The sequence below is a fragment of the Saccopteryx bilineata genome, chromosome 5 (assembly GCF_036850765.1).
Source record: "Saccopteryx bilineata isolate mSacBil1 chromosome 5, mSacBil1_pri_phased_curated, whole genome shotgun sequence".
Classification (NCBI taxonomy): Eukaryota; Metazoa; Chordata; class Mammalia; order Chiroptera; family Emballonuridae; genus Saccopteryx; species Saccopteryx bilineata.
The window spans coordinates 1059116-1073781 of record NC_089494.1 but is presented as its reverse complement, the minus strand read 5'-3'; positions in this window follow the sequence as shown (position 1 = coordinate 1073781).

The following is a 14666-nucleotide window of genomic DNA, read 5'->3' as shown; positions in this document are numbered from 1 at the left end:
GTGCCCACGCAGGGTCCTGCACACGCTGAGCAAGGGGGCGGGGGTCTGGGAGGTGCCCCATGCAGGGTCCTGCACACGCTGAGCAAGGGGGCGGGGGTCTGGGAGGTGCCCCATGCCGGGGTCCTGCACACGCTGAGCAAGGGGGCGGGGGTCTGGGAGGTGCCCACGCAGGGTCCTGCACACGCTGAGCAAGGGGGCGGGGGTCTGGGAGGTGCCCACGCAGGGTCCTGCACACCCTGAGCAAGGGGTCGGGGGTCTGGGAGGTGCCCACGCAGGGTCCTGCACACGCTGAGCAAGGGGGCGGGGGTCTGGGAGGTGCCCCATGCAGGGTCCTGCACACGCTGAGCGAGGGTACGGGGGTCTGGGAGGTGCCCCATGCAGGGTCCTGCACACCCTGAGCAAGGGGGCGGGGGTCTGGGAGGTGCCCATGCAGGGTCCTGCACACGCTGAGCAAGGGGGCGGGGGTCTGGGAGGTGCCCCATGCAGGGTCCTGCACACGCTGAGCAAGGGGGCGGGGGTCTGGGAGGTGCCTCATGCCAGGGTCCTGCACACGCTGAGCAAGGGGGCGGGGCTCTGGGAGGTGCCCCATGCCGGGGTCCTGCACACGCTGAGCAAGGGGGCGGGGGTCTGGGAGGTGCCCACGCAGGGTCCTGCACACGCTGAGCAAGGGGGCGGGGGTCTGGGAGGTGCCCACGCAGGGTCCTGCACACGCTGAGCAAGGGGGCGGGGGTCTGGGAGGTGCCCACGCAGGGTCCTGCACACGCTGAGCAAGGGGGCGGGGGTCTGGGAGGTGCCCACGCAGGGTCCTGCATACCCTGAGCAAGGGGGCGGGGGTCTGGGAGGTGCCCCATGCCGGGGTCCTGCACACCCTGAGCAAGGGGGCGGGGGTCTGGGAGGTGCCCCATGCAGGGTCCTGCACACGCTGAGCAAGGGGGCGGGGTCTGGGAGGTGCCCCATGCAGGGTCCTGCACACCCTGAGCAAGGGGGCGGGGGTCTGGGAGGTGCCCACGCAGGGTCCTGCACACCCTGAGCAAGGGGGCGGGGGTCTGGGAGGTGCCCACGCAGGGTCCTGCACACCCTGAGCAAGGGGGCGGGGTCTGGGAGGTGCCCACGCAGGGTCCTGCACACCCTGAGCAAGGGGGCGGGGGTCTGGGAGGTGCCCCATGCCGGGGTCCTGCACACGCTGAGCAAGGGGGCGGGGGTCTGGGAGGTGCCCACGCAGGGTCCTGCACACGCTGAGCAAGGGGGCGGGGGTCTGGGAGGTGCCCACGCAGGGTCCTGCACACCCTGAGCAAGGGGGCGGGGGTCTGGGAGGTGCCCCATGCAGGGGTCCTGCACACCCTGAGCAAGGGGGCGGGGGCCTGGGAGGTGCCCCATGCCGGGGTCCTGCACACGCTGAGCAAGGGGGCGGGGGTCTGGGAGGTGCCCACGCAGGGTCCTGCACACGCTGAGCAAGGGGGCGGGGGTCTGGGAGGTGCCCACGCAGGGTCCTGCACACGCTGAGCAAGGGGGCGGGGGTCTGGGAGGTGCCCCATGCCGGGGTCCTGCACACCCTGAGCAAGGGGGCGGGGGTCTGGGAGGTGCCCCATGCCGGGGTCCTGCACACGCTGAGCAAGGGGGCGGGGGTCTGGGAGGTGCCCCATGTAGGGTCCTGCACACGCTGAGCAAGGGGGCGGGGGTCTGGGAGGTGCCCACGCAGGGTCCTGCACACCCTGAGCAAGGGGGCGGGGTCTGGGAGGTGCCCCATGCAGGGTCCTGCACACCCTGAGCAAGGGGGCGGGGTCTGGAAGGTGCCCCATGCGGGGTCCTGCAGAGCTTCTGTCATGTCAACACCTACATGAGCAGGTGGCTCCTGACGGCCATCGCTGCAGACCGCTATGCCGCCCTGCGCTTCCCTCTGCGGGCCCGGGCCTGGCCCACCCCCCGCCAGGCCACCCTCCCCTGCCTGTGCGGCCCTCTGGCTGCTGGTCACCGGGGTGGTGGCCTTGCCCACGGCCTGGCTGTGCCCGGTTAAGGACTGCTGCTTCGGGCGGGGCCGCACGAGGGGCCCCAGGGCCCTCGTCCTCTCCCTGGTCCTCTTCTTCCTCCCCCTGCTCATTCTGAGCTTCTGCTCCGGCCGGGTGCTCCGGTGTCTCCTCTGCGAGCGGGTCTGGGCACAGCCTCAGGCAGCCGCCCACATCCTCAAGGCCCTCCACATGGTGACGCCGACCTGGACACCTTCGTGCTCTGCTTCCTCCCGCTCACGTGGCCTTGCTGGCCAGGTTCGTGGCCCAGTGGACGGAGGATGCCTGCCCCACCGTCCAGAGGGTGGCTGCCCCTCGTGAAGAAATTTTTTTTTAAAGTTTTTTCATTGATTTGAAGGGGCGGGGAGAGAAAGAGGCAAACATCAATCATTGTTTCACTTAGCTGTTTCCTTTAGTTGTGCACTCGGTGGTGGCTTCTCTCATGTCCCTGAGTGGGGACTTTTTTAAGCAGTGGTAGTCAACTTGGTCCCTACTGCCCACTAGTGGGCATTCCAGCTTTCATGGTGGGCGGTAGCGGAGCAACCAGAGTATAAATAAAAAGATACATTTAACTATAGTAAGTTGTTTTATAAAGATTTATTCTGCCAAACTTAGCAAAAATCCAACATAAAGTACTTGGTAAGTAATTATTATTATATGCTTTAACTTGCTGTAACTCTGCTTTGTAAATTTTATAAAGTAAAGCCCTGACCGGTTGGCTCAGTGGTAGAGCATCGGCCTGGCGTGCAGGAGTCCCGGGTTCGATTCCCGGCCAGGGCACACAGGAGAAGCGCCCATCTGCTTCTCCTCCCCTCCCCCTTTCCTTCCTCTCTGTCTCTCTCTTCCCCTCCCGCAGCCAGGGCTCCACTGGAGCAAAGTTGGCCTGAACATTGAGGATGGCTCTGTGGCCTCTGCCTCAGGCGCTAGAATGGCTCTGGTTGCGGCAGAGCAACGCCCTAAGATGGGCAGAGCGTCGCCCCTGGTGGGCATGCCGGGTGGATCCCGGTCGGGTGCATGAGGGAGTCTGGCTGACTGCCTTCCCGTTTCCAACTTCAGAAAAATACCAAAAAAAATTTTTTTATAAAGTTACTTCCCTACTTTATAAATCACCATTACTGTGGAACCAGTGGGTGGTTAGAAAATGTTACTACTAACAGAGATACAAAAGTGGGCAGCAGGTATAAAAAGGTTGGTTAGCATCGTCCTGATACACCAAGGTTGTGGGTTCGATCCCCAGTCAGGGCGCAAACAAGAATCAACCAGTGAGTGGCTAAATGAGTGGACAACAAATAAGTGTTTTTCTCTCTCCTGTCCTCTCTCTCTAAAATCAATCACTCACTCACTCATTTATATTTGAAAAAAAGGTTTAATTTGGATTCCTGAAGAGCGTCAGAGAGGTCTCCTTCCTTACCACTGGGGGGCTGCTCAGACCCCTTTTCCTCCCCACGCCCCCTCCCGGGTCCACCCCCATGTCCCCTCTCCACAGCCCGCTCAGGCCACCCTCTGCAGGTTCTGGCAGGGCATGGGACACTCACACGTCTCCGATGAAGGGCTGGGGACCCTTCCTGTCCCCACGACCCCGTGGGTCTCAAGGCGTGTCCACCCCGTCTGGGCCAGACCTGAACTACGGGATCAGCACCCACACTTCATCTCCGCCCTGAGGAGCCCAGAGGGGAGCCTGTGGACACTGGCCTGGGGCTGGAGAAACAGAAGAGGGTGCTCCTGATGGCCTCAGGTGACCAGGACACAGGAGGGAGAATTGAGCCAGACCCCGCCCCCTCCTCTGCTCCACTTCTCTCCCTTCTCCTGCCCCCACCCCCGCCCCGGACCTGACCACAGCATCCGCAGGGTGGTCCTCCTGGAGGGGCAATTTCAGGACCCCTCATCAGCCTCCCTCGCTGCATAGGGGGACAGTTCCGGCAGAGTGAGGGCAGACCGGCCTCGGGCCAGGTGGGGAGCCGGGGCACCTGCAGACACAGGGCAGCTCTGACCACCAGGCCGGCTGACCACCCTGCGGACACAGGGCAGCTCTGACCACCAGGCCGGCTGACCACCCTGCTGACACCTGCGGACACAGGGCAGCTCTGACCACCAGGCCGGCTGACCACCCTGCGGACACAGGGCAGCTCTGACCACCAGGCCGGCTGACCACCCTGCGGACACAGGGCAGCTCTGACCACCAGGCCGGCTGACCACCCTGCTGACACCTGCGGACACAGGGCAGCTCTGACCACCGGGCCAGCTGACCACCCTGCGGACACAGGGCAGCTCTGACCACCGGGCCAGCTGACCACCCTGCGGACACAGGGCAGCTCTGACCACCGGGCCAGCTGAGCACCCTGCTGACACAGGGCAGCTCTGACCACCGGGCCAGCTGAGCACCCTGCGGGCACAGGGCAGCTCTGACCACCGGGCCAGCTGACCACCCTGCGGACACAGGGCAGCTCTGACCACCGGGCCAGCTGACCACCCTGCTGACAACTGCGGACACAGGGCAGCTCTGACCACCGGGTCAGCTGACCACCCTGCGGACACAGGGCAGCTCTGACCACCGGGCCAGCTGACCACCCTGCGGACACAGGGCAGCTCTGACCACCAGGCCAGCTGAGCACCCTGCTGACAACTGCGGACACAGGGCAGCTCTGACCACCGGGCCAGCTGACCACCCTGCGGACACAGGGCAGCTCTAACCACCAGGCAAGCTGACCACCGTGCTGACACAGGGCAGCTCTGACCACCAGGCCAGCTGACCACCCTGCAGACACAGGGCAGCTCTGACCACCAGGCCAGCTGACCACCCTGCTGACAACTGCGGACACAGGGCAGCTCTGATGACCAGGCAAGCTGACCACCCTGCGGACACAGGGCAGCTCTGACCACCAGGCCAGCTGACCACCCTGCGGACACAGGGCAGCTCTAACCACCAGGCAAGCTGACCACCGTGCTGACACCTGCAGACATAGGGCAGCTCTGACCACCAGGCCAGCTGACCACCCTGCAGACACAGGGCAGCTCTGACCACCGGGCCAGCTGAGCACCCTGCTGACACAGGGCAGCTCTGACCACCGGGCCAGCTGACCACCCTGCGGGCACAGGGCAGCTCTGACCACCGGGCCAGCTGACCACCCTGCGGGCACAGGGCAGCTCTGACCACCGGGCCAGCTGACCACCAGGCCAGCTGGCCACCCTGCAGACACGGCAGCTCTGACCACCAGGCCAGCTGACCACCCTGCGGACACAGGGCAGCTCTGACCACCAGGCCAGCTGACCACCGTGCTGACACCTGCAGACATAGGGCAGCTCTGACCACCAGGCCAGCTGACCACCCTGCAGACATAGGGCAGCTTTGACCACCAGGCCAGCTGACCACCCTGCAGACATAGGGCAGCTCTGACCACCAGGCCAGCTGACCACCCTGCGGACATAGGGCAGCTCTAACCACCAGGCCAGCTGACCACTGTGCTGACACCTGCAGACATAGGGCAGCTCTGACCACCAGGCCAGCTGACCACCCTGCAGACATAGGGCAGCTCTGACCACCAGGCCAGCTGACCACCCTGCTAGCACAGGGCTCTGCAGCTTTGCTGGGACTGAAGCTGGTGACCCTACAGGAAAGCAAGTCCACCTGGGAGGCACCCCCATTGTGACGGATGGTGGAGAGAGCTCTGATCAAGCAGTCGCCTTTGCCGAGGCCGCTGCCCAAAGATCAGGCGGCAGTGCCGGCAGCAAGTGCTGGGTCCTTGACCAGCGGGCGGGCGGGGCCCACCTCTTGGGGAAGCGGTGGCCCATCAGAGGCCCTCGGTGGCGGGAGCCAAGGCCTCGCTGCAGGACTTGGGCCGTGGGAGGTGGTTCCGGGCGTCTGCTCCGGGTTGGGCGCTGTCGGGCGGGGGGGAGGGTGGGTGGAGTGAAGTCCTTGTTTCCTCACAGACGGGGAGATGTCTCCTCCAGGCTGACCTCCAGGGCTGACCTCCTGCAGGGGCCCGGCCTTGGGTGCGAAGGTTTCTGGCAGGCACGGCGGGAACAGAGGGGGTCATAGGTCTGTGACGTCAGGGTCGCGCCTGTTCGCCGTCAGCGCAGGCGCTCCTTGCAAACGCGGTGACGTCAGTCCCCGTGCTGCCCTGAAACCCGGCGTCCGGCCCAGCGGGCAGCGGGCCTCCCTGGGAAGAGCCAGGGCGTGAGCACTCCTCGTCTCCTCCACACCCGGTCAGCTCGGGCACGGCGGCCTGAGGGCAGCCAGCTGGGCCATGGGGCGGGCGAGGCTGCGTTCCAACCAGACGTGACTGACACACCGGAGGCCTGTCCTCACGTCCGGACCCGGCGGCCGGGGCGCCTGGCCGATCCGCTCACAGGACAGCACAGCCTTTTTTTTTAATGTAAATGTGTTGGGTGATGTTGGTTAATAACGTTACCTAAACTTCAGGTGTGCGGGATAATCTGACCTCGCTGTACTGGACTGGGCTCTCCCCACCCTGTATTCCATCCCGCGGCCCCCGCTTTGCTGAAATGCAAGGGCCCCCCCCCCAGGAGCTAAGAAGGAGCTGAACTCCCCGTTTGTCCAGGACGCTTGGCCAGGGGATTTAAGGACAGCTGTGGGCTTCAGAGCAGCGACCACAGCCCAGGGCACAGACATGGGGTTCAGGTCTGATTTCTGACCCGCGGGGCTGCTCCCGGGCGCCCGAGGACCGGGCAGGGGTCTCTGCGTGGAGGTTTGCAGCCCCCGCCCTCCCCAAACCAGCCAACTGACATGGCCCCGAGCCCACCAGGAGCTTGTCCTCCTGTGACACTGGGGCTTGTCAGCTGAGAGAGAAGCGTCTCTACAGTGATTTGGTTCATTTGGGGTCAAGTCCAAGTTTCTGAGACGGAAGGTTGGGATGAAAATATGAGGGAACTCTGAGAGCCAATGAGGACGGGGGCAGGTGGGGGGGACCCTGCCTTCTGAAGCGTCTAAAGCAGGGGTCCCCAAACTACGGCCCGCGGGCCGCATGCGGCCCCCTGAGGCCATTTATCCGGCCCCCACCGCACTTCTGGAAGGGGCACCTCTTTCATTGGTGGTCAGTGAGAGGAGCATAGTTCCCATTGAAATACTGGTCAGTTTGTTGATTTAAATTTACTTGTTCTTTATTTAAAATATTGTATTTGTTCCCGTTCTGTTTTTTTTTTTTTACTTTAAAATAAGATATGTGCAGTGTGCATAGGGATTTGTTCATAGTTTTCTTTATAGTCTGGCCCTCCAATGGTCTGAGGGACAGTAAACTGGCCCCCTGTGTAAAAAGTTTGGGGACCCCTGGCCTAAGGGAACAACTACTGCGTCTGTCAGCGGGGTCCAGGGGCGTCACCGCAAGATCAGTAACAAGACAGACGGACGGGTCCCAGGGTCCGTCCTCTGAGGGGGACCGCCTGCCGTGCAGCAGGAAGGGGTGAGGGGACGAACTCGGCCTATGGCCTTGGTGCTCTGTGGGTCACACACACACACACACACCCCGGGGAGGGGCTGGTCACTGAGCCTTTGCAGTTCCCCGGGTCCTGCCAGAGGTGACCAGGCCAGGAGGCAGGGCAGACCTGAGCGTCTGTGGTCGGGAGACACCACGAGGCTTTGGAACGTGGAGGGCTCTCGTGATCACATGTGTGTCTTTGAGAAAGTCCGTCTGGCCACATGGCTGTGCAGGTGAGACGGAGTGGGGAGCAGGGCAGGGTGCCCCAGACTGCAGGTGACACTGGTACACGGATCCCGGGTGACATGAGAAGGGGGGGAAGCAGGTGCACAGGGAGATGTGGGGGTGACATGGTGGTGGGAGGGGAGGGGACGAGAATGTCCCCTGCCTTCTGCTTTTTTTTTTCTTTTTTGTATTTTTCTGAAGTTGGAAGCGGGGAGGCAGACAGACAGACTCCCGCATGCGCCCGACCGGGATCCACCTGGCACGCCCACCAGGGGGTGATGTTCTGCCCATCTGGGGCGTCACTCTGTCGCAATCAGGGCCATTCTAGCGCCTGAGGCAGAGGCCATAGAGCCATCCCCAGCGCCCGGGCCATCTTTGCTCCAATGGAGCCTCGGCTGCGGGATAGGAAGAGAGAGACAGAGAGGAAGGAGGGGGAGGGGTAGAGAAGCAGATGGGCGCTTCTCCTGTGTGCCCTGGCCGGGAATTGAACCTGGGACTCCTGCATACCAGGCCGACGCTCTACCACTGAGCCAACCAGCCAGGCCCTGCCCCCACTCTTGATCCCTGAGGCCTGTCACTGCGCCCTTCATGGGCCTGGGCACATGCTCTGCATCCTCCATGCGTCCCTGACCCTCTGAGTGCCTTTCTGTCCCTCAGGCCCGCTGGCCTCGCCACGTTGTGCTCCTGGCGTCTCCTGGCGAGCTGACAGTGGGGGTGCTGGCAAAGCCACCCGACAGAGTGTCGTTCTTCCAGGAGGGGCCTGCCGGCAGGGACACAGCCTGCTGGGCAGAAACCAGCAAATAAGTCCGGGCTTCCAGGTGAAACAAAGACAGAATCCAAACAACAAAACCCCGCAAGTCACGTCGCAGGCAGGAGCCCCTGCGGCCTCGACAGGCTGACGTGCCTGGGGCCTGGAAGTGAAGGGGCCACCAGACTCGGAAGCAGGTCTCCTGTGTCTCTGGGGGTGCAGGACACAGGGCGCACCCTGTCAGCTTCTGGCCGTGAGACCACAGAGGGGTGGCCACAGGCAGAGCCACCGGCCACAGCCAGGCTCTGGGGGCAAGAGGGGGCCATAGCCGACCCCTGTCACAGGCGGGACCCTCAGAGCCGGGCTCAGGGCACAGCGGGACCCGTGCTGCCCTCGCAGGGTCACTCAGGGTGGCCGGGAGAGGGGCCTGCTATCCTGCAGGGTGGCACGCTCCAGCCGTGCTCCGGGACCTGAAGGACAGCAGGACACACACCACGGGGAGGACAGACAGCAGGACGCACACCACGGGGAGGACAGACAGCAGGACGCACACCACGGGGAGGACAGACAGCAGGACACACACCACGGGGAGGACAGACAGCAGGACGCACACCACGGGGAGGACAGACAGCAGGACGCACACCACGGGGAGGACAGACAGCAGGACACACACCACGGGGAGGACAGACAGCAGGACACACACCACGGGGAGGACAGACAGCAGGACGCACACCACGGGGAGGACAGACAGCAGGACACACACCACGGGGAGGACAGACAGCAGGACGCACACCACGGGGAGGACAGACAGCAGGACGCACACCACGGGGAGGACAGACAGCAGGACGCACACCACGGGGAGGACAGACAGCAGGACGCACACCACGGGGAGGACAGACAGCAGGACGCACACCACGGGGAGGACAGACAGCAGGACACACACCACGGGGAGGACAGACAGCAGGACGCACACCACGGGGAGGACAGACAGCAGGACGCACACCACGGGGAGGACAGACAGCAGGACACACACCACGGGGAGGACAGACAGCAGGACGCACACCGCGGGGAGGACAGACAGCAGGACGCACACCGCGGGGAGGACAGACAGCAGGACGCACACCACGGGGAGGACAGACAGCAGGACGCACACCACGGGGAGGACAGACAGCAGGACGCACACCACGGGGAGGACAGACAGCAGGACACACACCACGGGGAGGACAGACAGCAGGACGCACACCACGGGGAGGACAGACAGCAGGACGCACACCACGGGGAGGACAGACAGCAGGACACACACCACGGGGAGGACAGACAGCAGGACGCACACCGCGGGGAGGACAGACAGCAGGACGCACACCGCGGGGAGGACAGACAGCAGGACGCACACCACGGGGAGGACAGACAGCAGGACACACACCACGGGGAGGACAGACAGCAGGACGCACACCACGGGGAGGACAGACAGCAGGACGCACACCACGGGGAGGACAGACAGCAGGACGCACACCACGGGGAGGACAGACAGCAGGACGCACACCACGGGGAGGACAGACAGCAGGACGCACACCACGGGGAGGACAGACAGCAGGACGCACACCACGGGGAGGACAGACAGCAGGACGCACACCACGGGGAGGACAGACAGCAGGACGCACACCACGGGGAGGACAGACAGCAGGACGCACACCACGGGGAGGACAGACAGCAGGACGCACACCACGGGGAGGACAGACAGCAGGACGCACACCACGGGGAGGACAGACAGCAGGACGCACACCACGGGGAGGACAGACAGCAGGACGCACACCACGGGGAGGACAGACAGCAGGACACACACCACGGGGAGGACAGACAGCAGGACGCACACCACGGGGAGGACAGACAGCAGGACACACACCACGGGGAGGACAGACAGCAGGACGCACACCACGGGGAGGACAGACAGCAGGACGCACACCACGGGGAGGACAGACAGCAGGACGCACACCACGGGGAGGACAGACAGCAGGACGCACACCACGGGGAGGACAGACAGCAGGACGCACACCACGAGGAGGACAGACAGCAGGACGCACACCACGGGGAGGACAGACAGCAGGACGCACACCACGGGGAGGACAGACAGCAGGACACACACCACGGGGAGGACAGACAGCAGGACGCACACCACGGGGAGGACAGACAGCAGGACGCACACCACGGGGAGGACAGACAGCAGGACGCACACCACGGGGAGGACAGACAGCAGGACGCACACCACGGGGAGGACAGACAGCAGGACGCACACCACGGGGAGGACAGACAGCAGGACGCACACCACGGGGAGGACAGACAGCAGGACGCACACCACGGGGAGGACAGACAGCAGGACGCACACCGCGGGGAGGACAGACAGCAGGACGCACACCACGGGGAGGACAGACAGCAGGACGCACACCACGGGGGTCAGTTCCCACGTGGCAGTGGAGAGAGGGTCAAGCTGGGCAGGCAGGGCCTCCGACCGGCTGTGTCTCAGGCCCTGCCCCACAGTCTAGACTGCCCCCTGGCCTGGCCAGGCCACGGCTGAGGTCAGAGGGGTCCTGCAGGGGGTGAGGGGCTGACACAGTGACCTCCGAGGTGCTTTCTGAAGGCAAGGCCAGACCTGCGGGCAGGGGAGGGCAGTCAGGGGGTCCTGGACAATCTTGGTCACCTCCCTCATTCTCCTGGGGCAGGTCTGGCTGAGGAGTGGCCGTTTGACCTGTGAACTCCGTGTGGGACCAGCTGGGGCACTTCTCTGTGCTGAGGTCAGGGTTGTGTCCCAGCAGAGGGCCCTGGGAGCTGGGCCTGCCCATGCCGGGTCACCGCTGAGCTCAGGGCCCCGCTGGACGGCCCCAGGGCCCCCTCATCTGCGGGAGCCCCTGACATGTGCCTTGGGAAACCCTGTTCTGAGAGGTGCCACTCCGGGTCAGAGTGGGGTGAAAGGAGAAAGCACCCTGGGGACACACGTTTGGGAGAAGGCAGTCCTCGCCCGGAGCCGGACTTGGGCCTGAAGGATGGAGGTGGGCGGCAGCGTCCCCCGGGCGGCCCCCCAGAGCCGTCAGCGTGCTCACATGATGAGTCGTCAAGATTGTCTCGTCCTCACAGTGTTGCCTCAGCTTTGTTTAGTCCAAAATTTACTTAGCTGACCATGTTAGTCTTCTGAGCTAATCCTACTCTTGGTCCACCCCAAAGTTCCCGTTCTGGGGCCTGCAGAGCCAAGCACACCCAAAAATGGTCCTTCCCTGTCCAGGGTGGGGGAGGGGCGGGTAGGGACGGCCCTTGTTGTCCCCCCCCCCCCCCGTCCAGATGAGCGCCTTTGGGAACCGCAGCCCTGCAATCACAGTGATGTTGGCTTTGGTGTGAGCACGCTGGTCATCACCCGGCCACAGCGCTGAGGTCACGGGTGGGAGACACGTCACGGCTGCCACCGTGGGAACCAGACAGACGCCTGCGTGTCTGGGTCAGCAGAGGGACTTATTTGAATGACCCTGATAAAAATGTCCCATCGAGAAACCAAACAAGATGCAAACGACTTACTAGTAAGAGTCACGCTGATAAGAAGGCCGGTCTATAAAACACACCCCGTGGGGTCCTGTCGGGCCTCCGTGTGAAAGGCCCGGGAATCACGTGCGTAATCACAGTATAAACCAAGAGAAAAACAGCAAGGCTTTTTTTTTTTTTTAGAAGACAGCTCGACATCCTAGTGACGTTTCTGGGCCGTTTGATCCCACTGGTTAGCAACGATGAAATACAAACAGAATGACCGGGGTGGGAGGGAGGGGGGCCCTCCAAGAGTCGGGTCCAAGCTGCCTGCCTGGGTTCCAGACTTGGCCTGAGAATGATCACCTAAGTGGTGTCCATCGGAGCCACTGAGCGGTCACTTAGTGAGAGAGAGAGGAAAAGGAAAAGACAATGAAGACCGTGGCAGGGGAGAAGTGTCCAGCCGGTGACGTCTGGGACTCCCTGAGGTGGGAGCCCGGGCACCGGGACTCCGAGGCCTCAGGACAGAAGCCCAAGTCCGGTCGGGAGGCTGTGGGAGTGCAGGGTGGACGGGGTGGACGGGACCAGGGTGAAGGCAGGGATGCAAACTGGGCTGCGGGTATAGATCATGGGAGGCTAAGGGTTTCCGTTCCGGGGACCTGGCGTGGGGCACTGCCTCCCTGCCGGACACTGTACAGCAGAGGCGCGCACCCCGCCCTTGGGCAGCATTGATTGGACCTGGACGTGCTAAGTGGGGCCCGTGGGCTGGCCCGAGCCCGTGAGGTTGGTGAATTGCGAAGTATAGAGTATCCGCTGGGCTAAAGGGGTTTAGCGCTTTTATTAACAGCCTGTGAGACCCAGACATGTGGGGACACACCCGTCAGTCCTCTGTGCTTGGCCCTGCGTGGAGCAGGTGGACGGCCTCAGGGCAAGAGCTGGCCAGCGCCACCCAGTGGTGACCACTGGGATACTGGACGTGAAATTTTCCACTGGAGGCCGCCAGCTGGCTGTTTGTTGATGGAGACTGTCCCATGACCAAACAGAGGTCACGTATTCCCCAAACCTGAAAAGCCCACACATCCTCAGTGGTGACCGAGGGATGAGCCACTGGGAGGTCAGTGAGCAGAGCACTCTGGACTGAGATGGACGATGCATGTGCTTACACGGTGCTCACGGCCCTGAGCAGGGCGCTCTGGACTGAGATGGACGATGCATGTGCTTACACGGTGCTCACGGCCCTGAGCAGGGCGCTCTGGACTGAGATGGACGATGCATGTGCTTACACGGTGCTCACGGCCTTGAGCAGGGCGCTCTGGACTGAGATGGACGATGCATGTGCTTACACGGTGCTCATGGCCCTGAGCAGGGCGCCTCTGCCCCGGCACTGACTTGGGAACCCCCTGAGGAGCTGCGCTGCCAGGTGGGCCACGCCCTGGGGGCGGCTCTGCGGTCACCCGCTGCTGCCTGGTTTGTGGACTGCAGCCTGGCTGTTGATCTCACCGTCCCTGGGTGAGTCCCCAGGTGCTGCCGCGGTGCTGGGTGCCAGAAGACACGGTGGCCGGAGCTGCACCTGGAACGCACTCGACTGGGCTCTCTCTGGACGCGCAGTTCACCCCCGCCCGGGCTGCACCCTTGCCCTCCGCATGGGGAGGCAGAGATGTGGCCGCTGCCCAGCCACTGCCTGTGTCCATCCCGGCTTCGAGCTGCGGCCAGGCCCCCGCCCCCCAGCGCACCTGTGCGTCCCAGTCACCCTGACTGTGGTTTGAGGGTGCCCCTACCTGCATGGGGGCAGAAGGGCCCTGGCCTCCCCCTGGGGGAGCGGAGGCCCCATGCGCTGGGTCCCAGTACAACAATGAGATCGAAACCTTTTCACAGGGCGTGAAGGTCCTAAAACAGAAAGCCTTTCCCTTGACTGCAGATCAGCCAGTCCAGGGGTCGCAGTGGTGCGTGAGGGACAGCGTCACCTTCCACGGCCGCTGTGACTTAGAGGGAACACAGTAGGTAACTCACTGATGAGAGCTCTTGATTGATCCGGTTCCTGGCTCCCTTCTCTGCCGACTTCTTAATGAGGTCATCACGGTGTAAACTCTCAGCCACGTCATTCTCCGTCATCGAACTGAAAGCAACAGCAGCCACTCTGGGCAAATGCAAGGCTGCAAACCGTTTGGACAGTTTTTAATTTCCAGAGGGACCGTTCTGCGGAGGGGGCCATTGTTGGAGCTGCGCAGAGGACTTAGAGGCTGTGGCAGCTTCTGGGACCCTTTCTAAGAAATTAACGTTGCAACATGAGTCTTAGTACATGTAGTGTGGTTCTCACAGAGCATTTTTTTTGTATTTTTCTGAAGTTGGAAACGGGGAGGCAGAGAGACAGACTCCTGCGTGTGCCGGACCAGGATCTACCTGGCATGCCCACCAGGGGGTGATACTCTGCCCATCTAGTGCCTGAGGCAGAGGCCACAGAGCCATCCTCAGCGCCCGGGCCATCTCTGCTCCAATGGAGCCTCGGCTGCGGGAGGGGAAGAGAGAGACAGAGAGGAAGGAGAGGGGGAGGGGTGGAGAAGCAGATGGGCGCTTCTCCTGTGTGCCCTGGCTGGGAATCGAACCCGATACTGAGCAATTAAAAAGAAAAAAAGAAGCGGTAGAGCGTCGGCCTAGCGTGCGAAGGACCTGGGTTCGATTCCCAGCCAGGGCACACAGGAGAAGCGCCCATTTGCTTCTCCACCCCTCCGCCGCGCTTTCCTCTCTGTCTCTCTC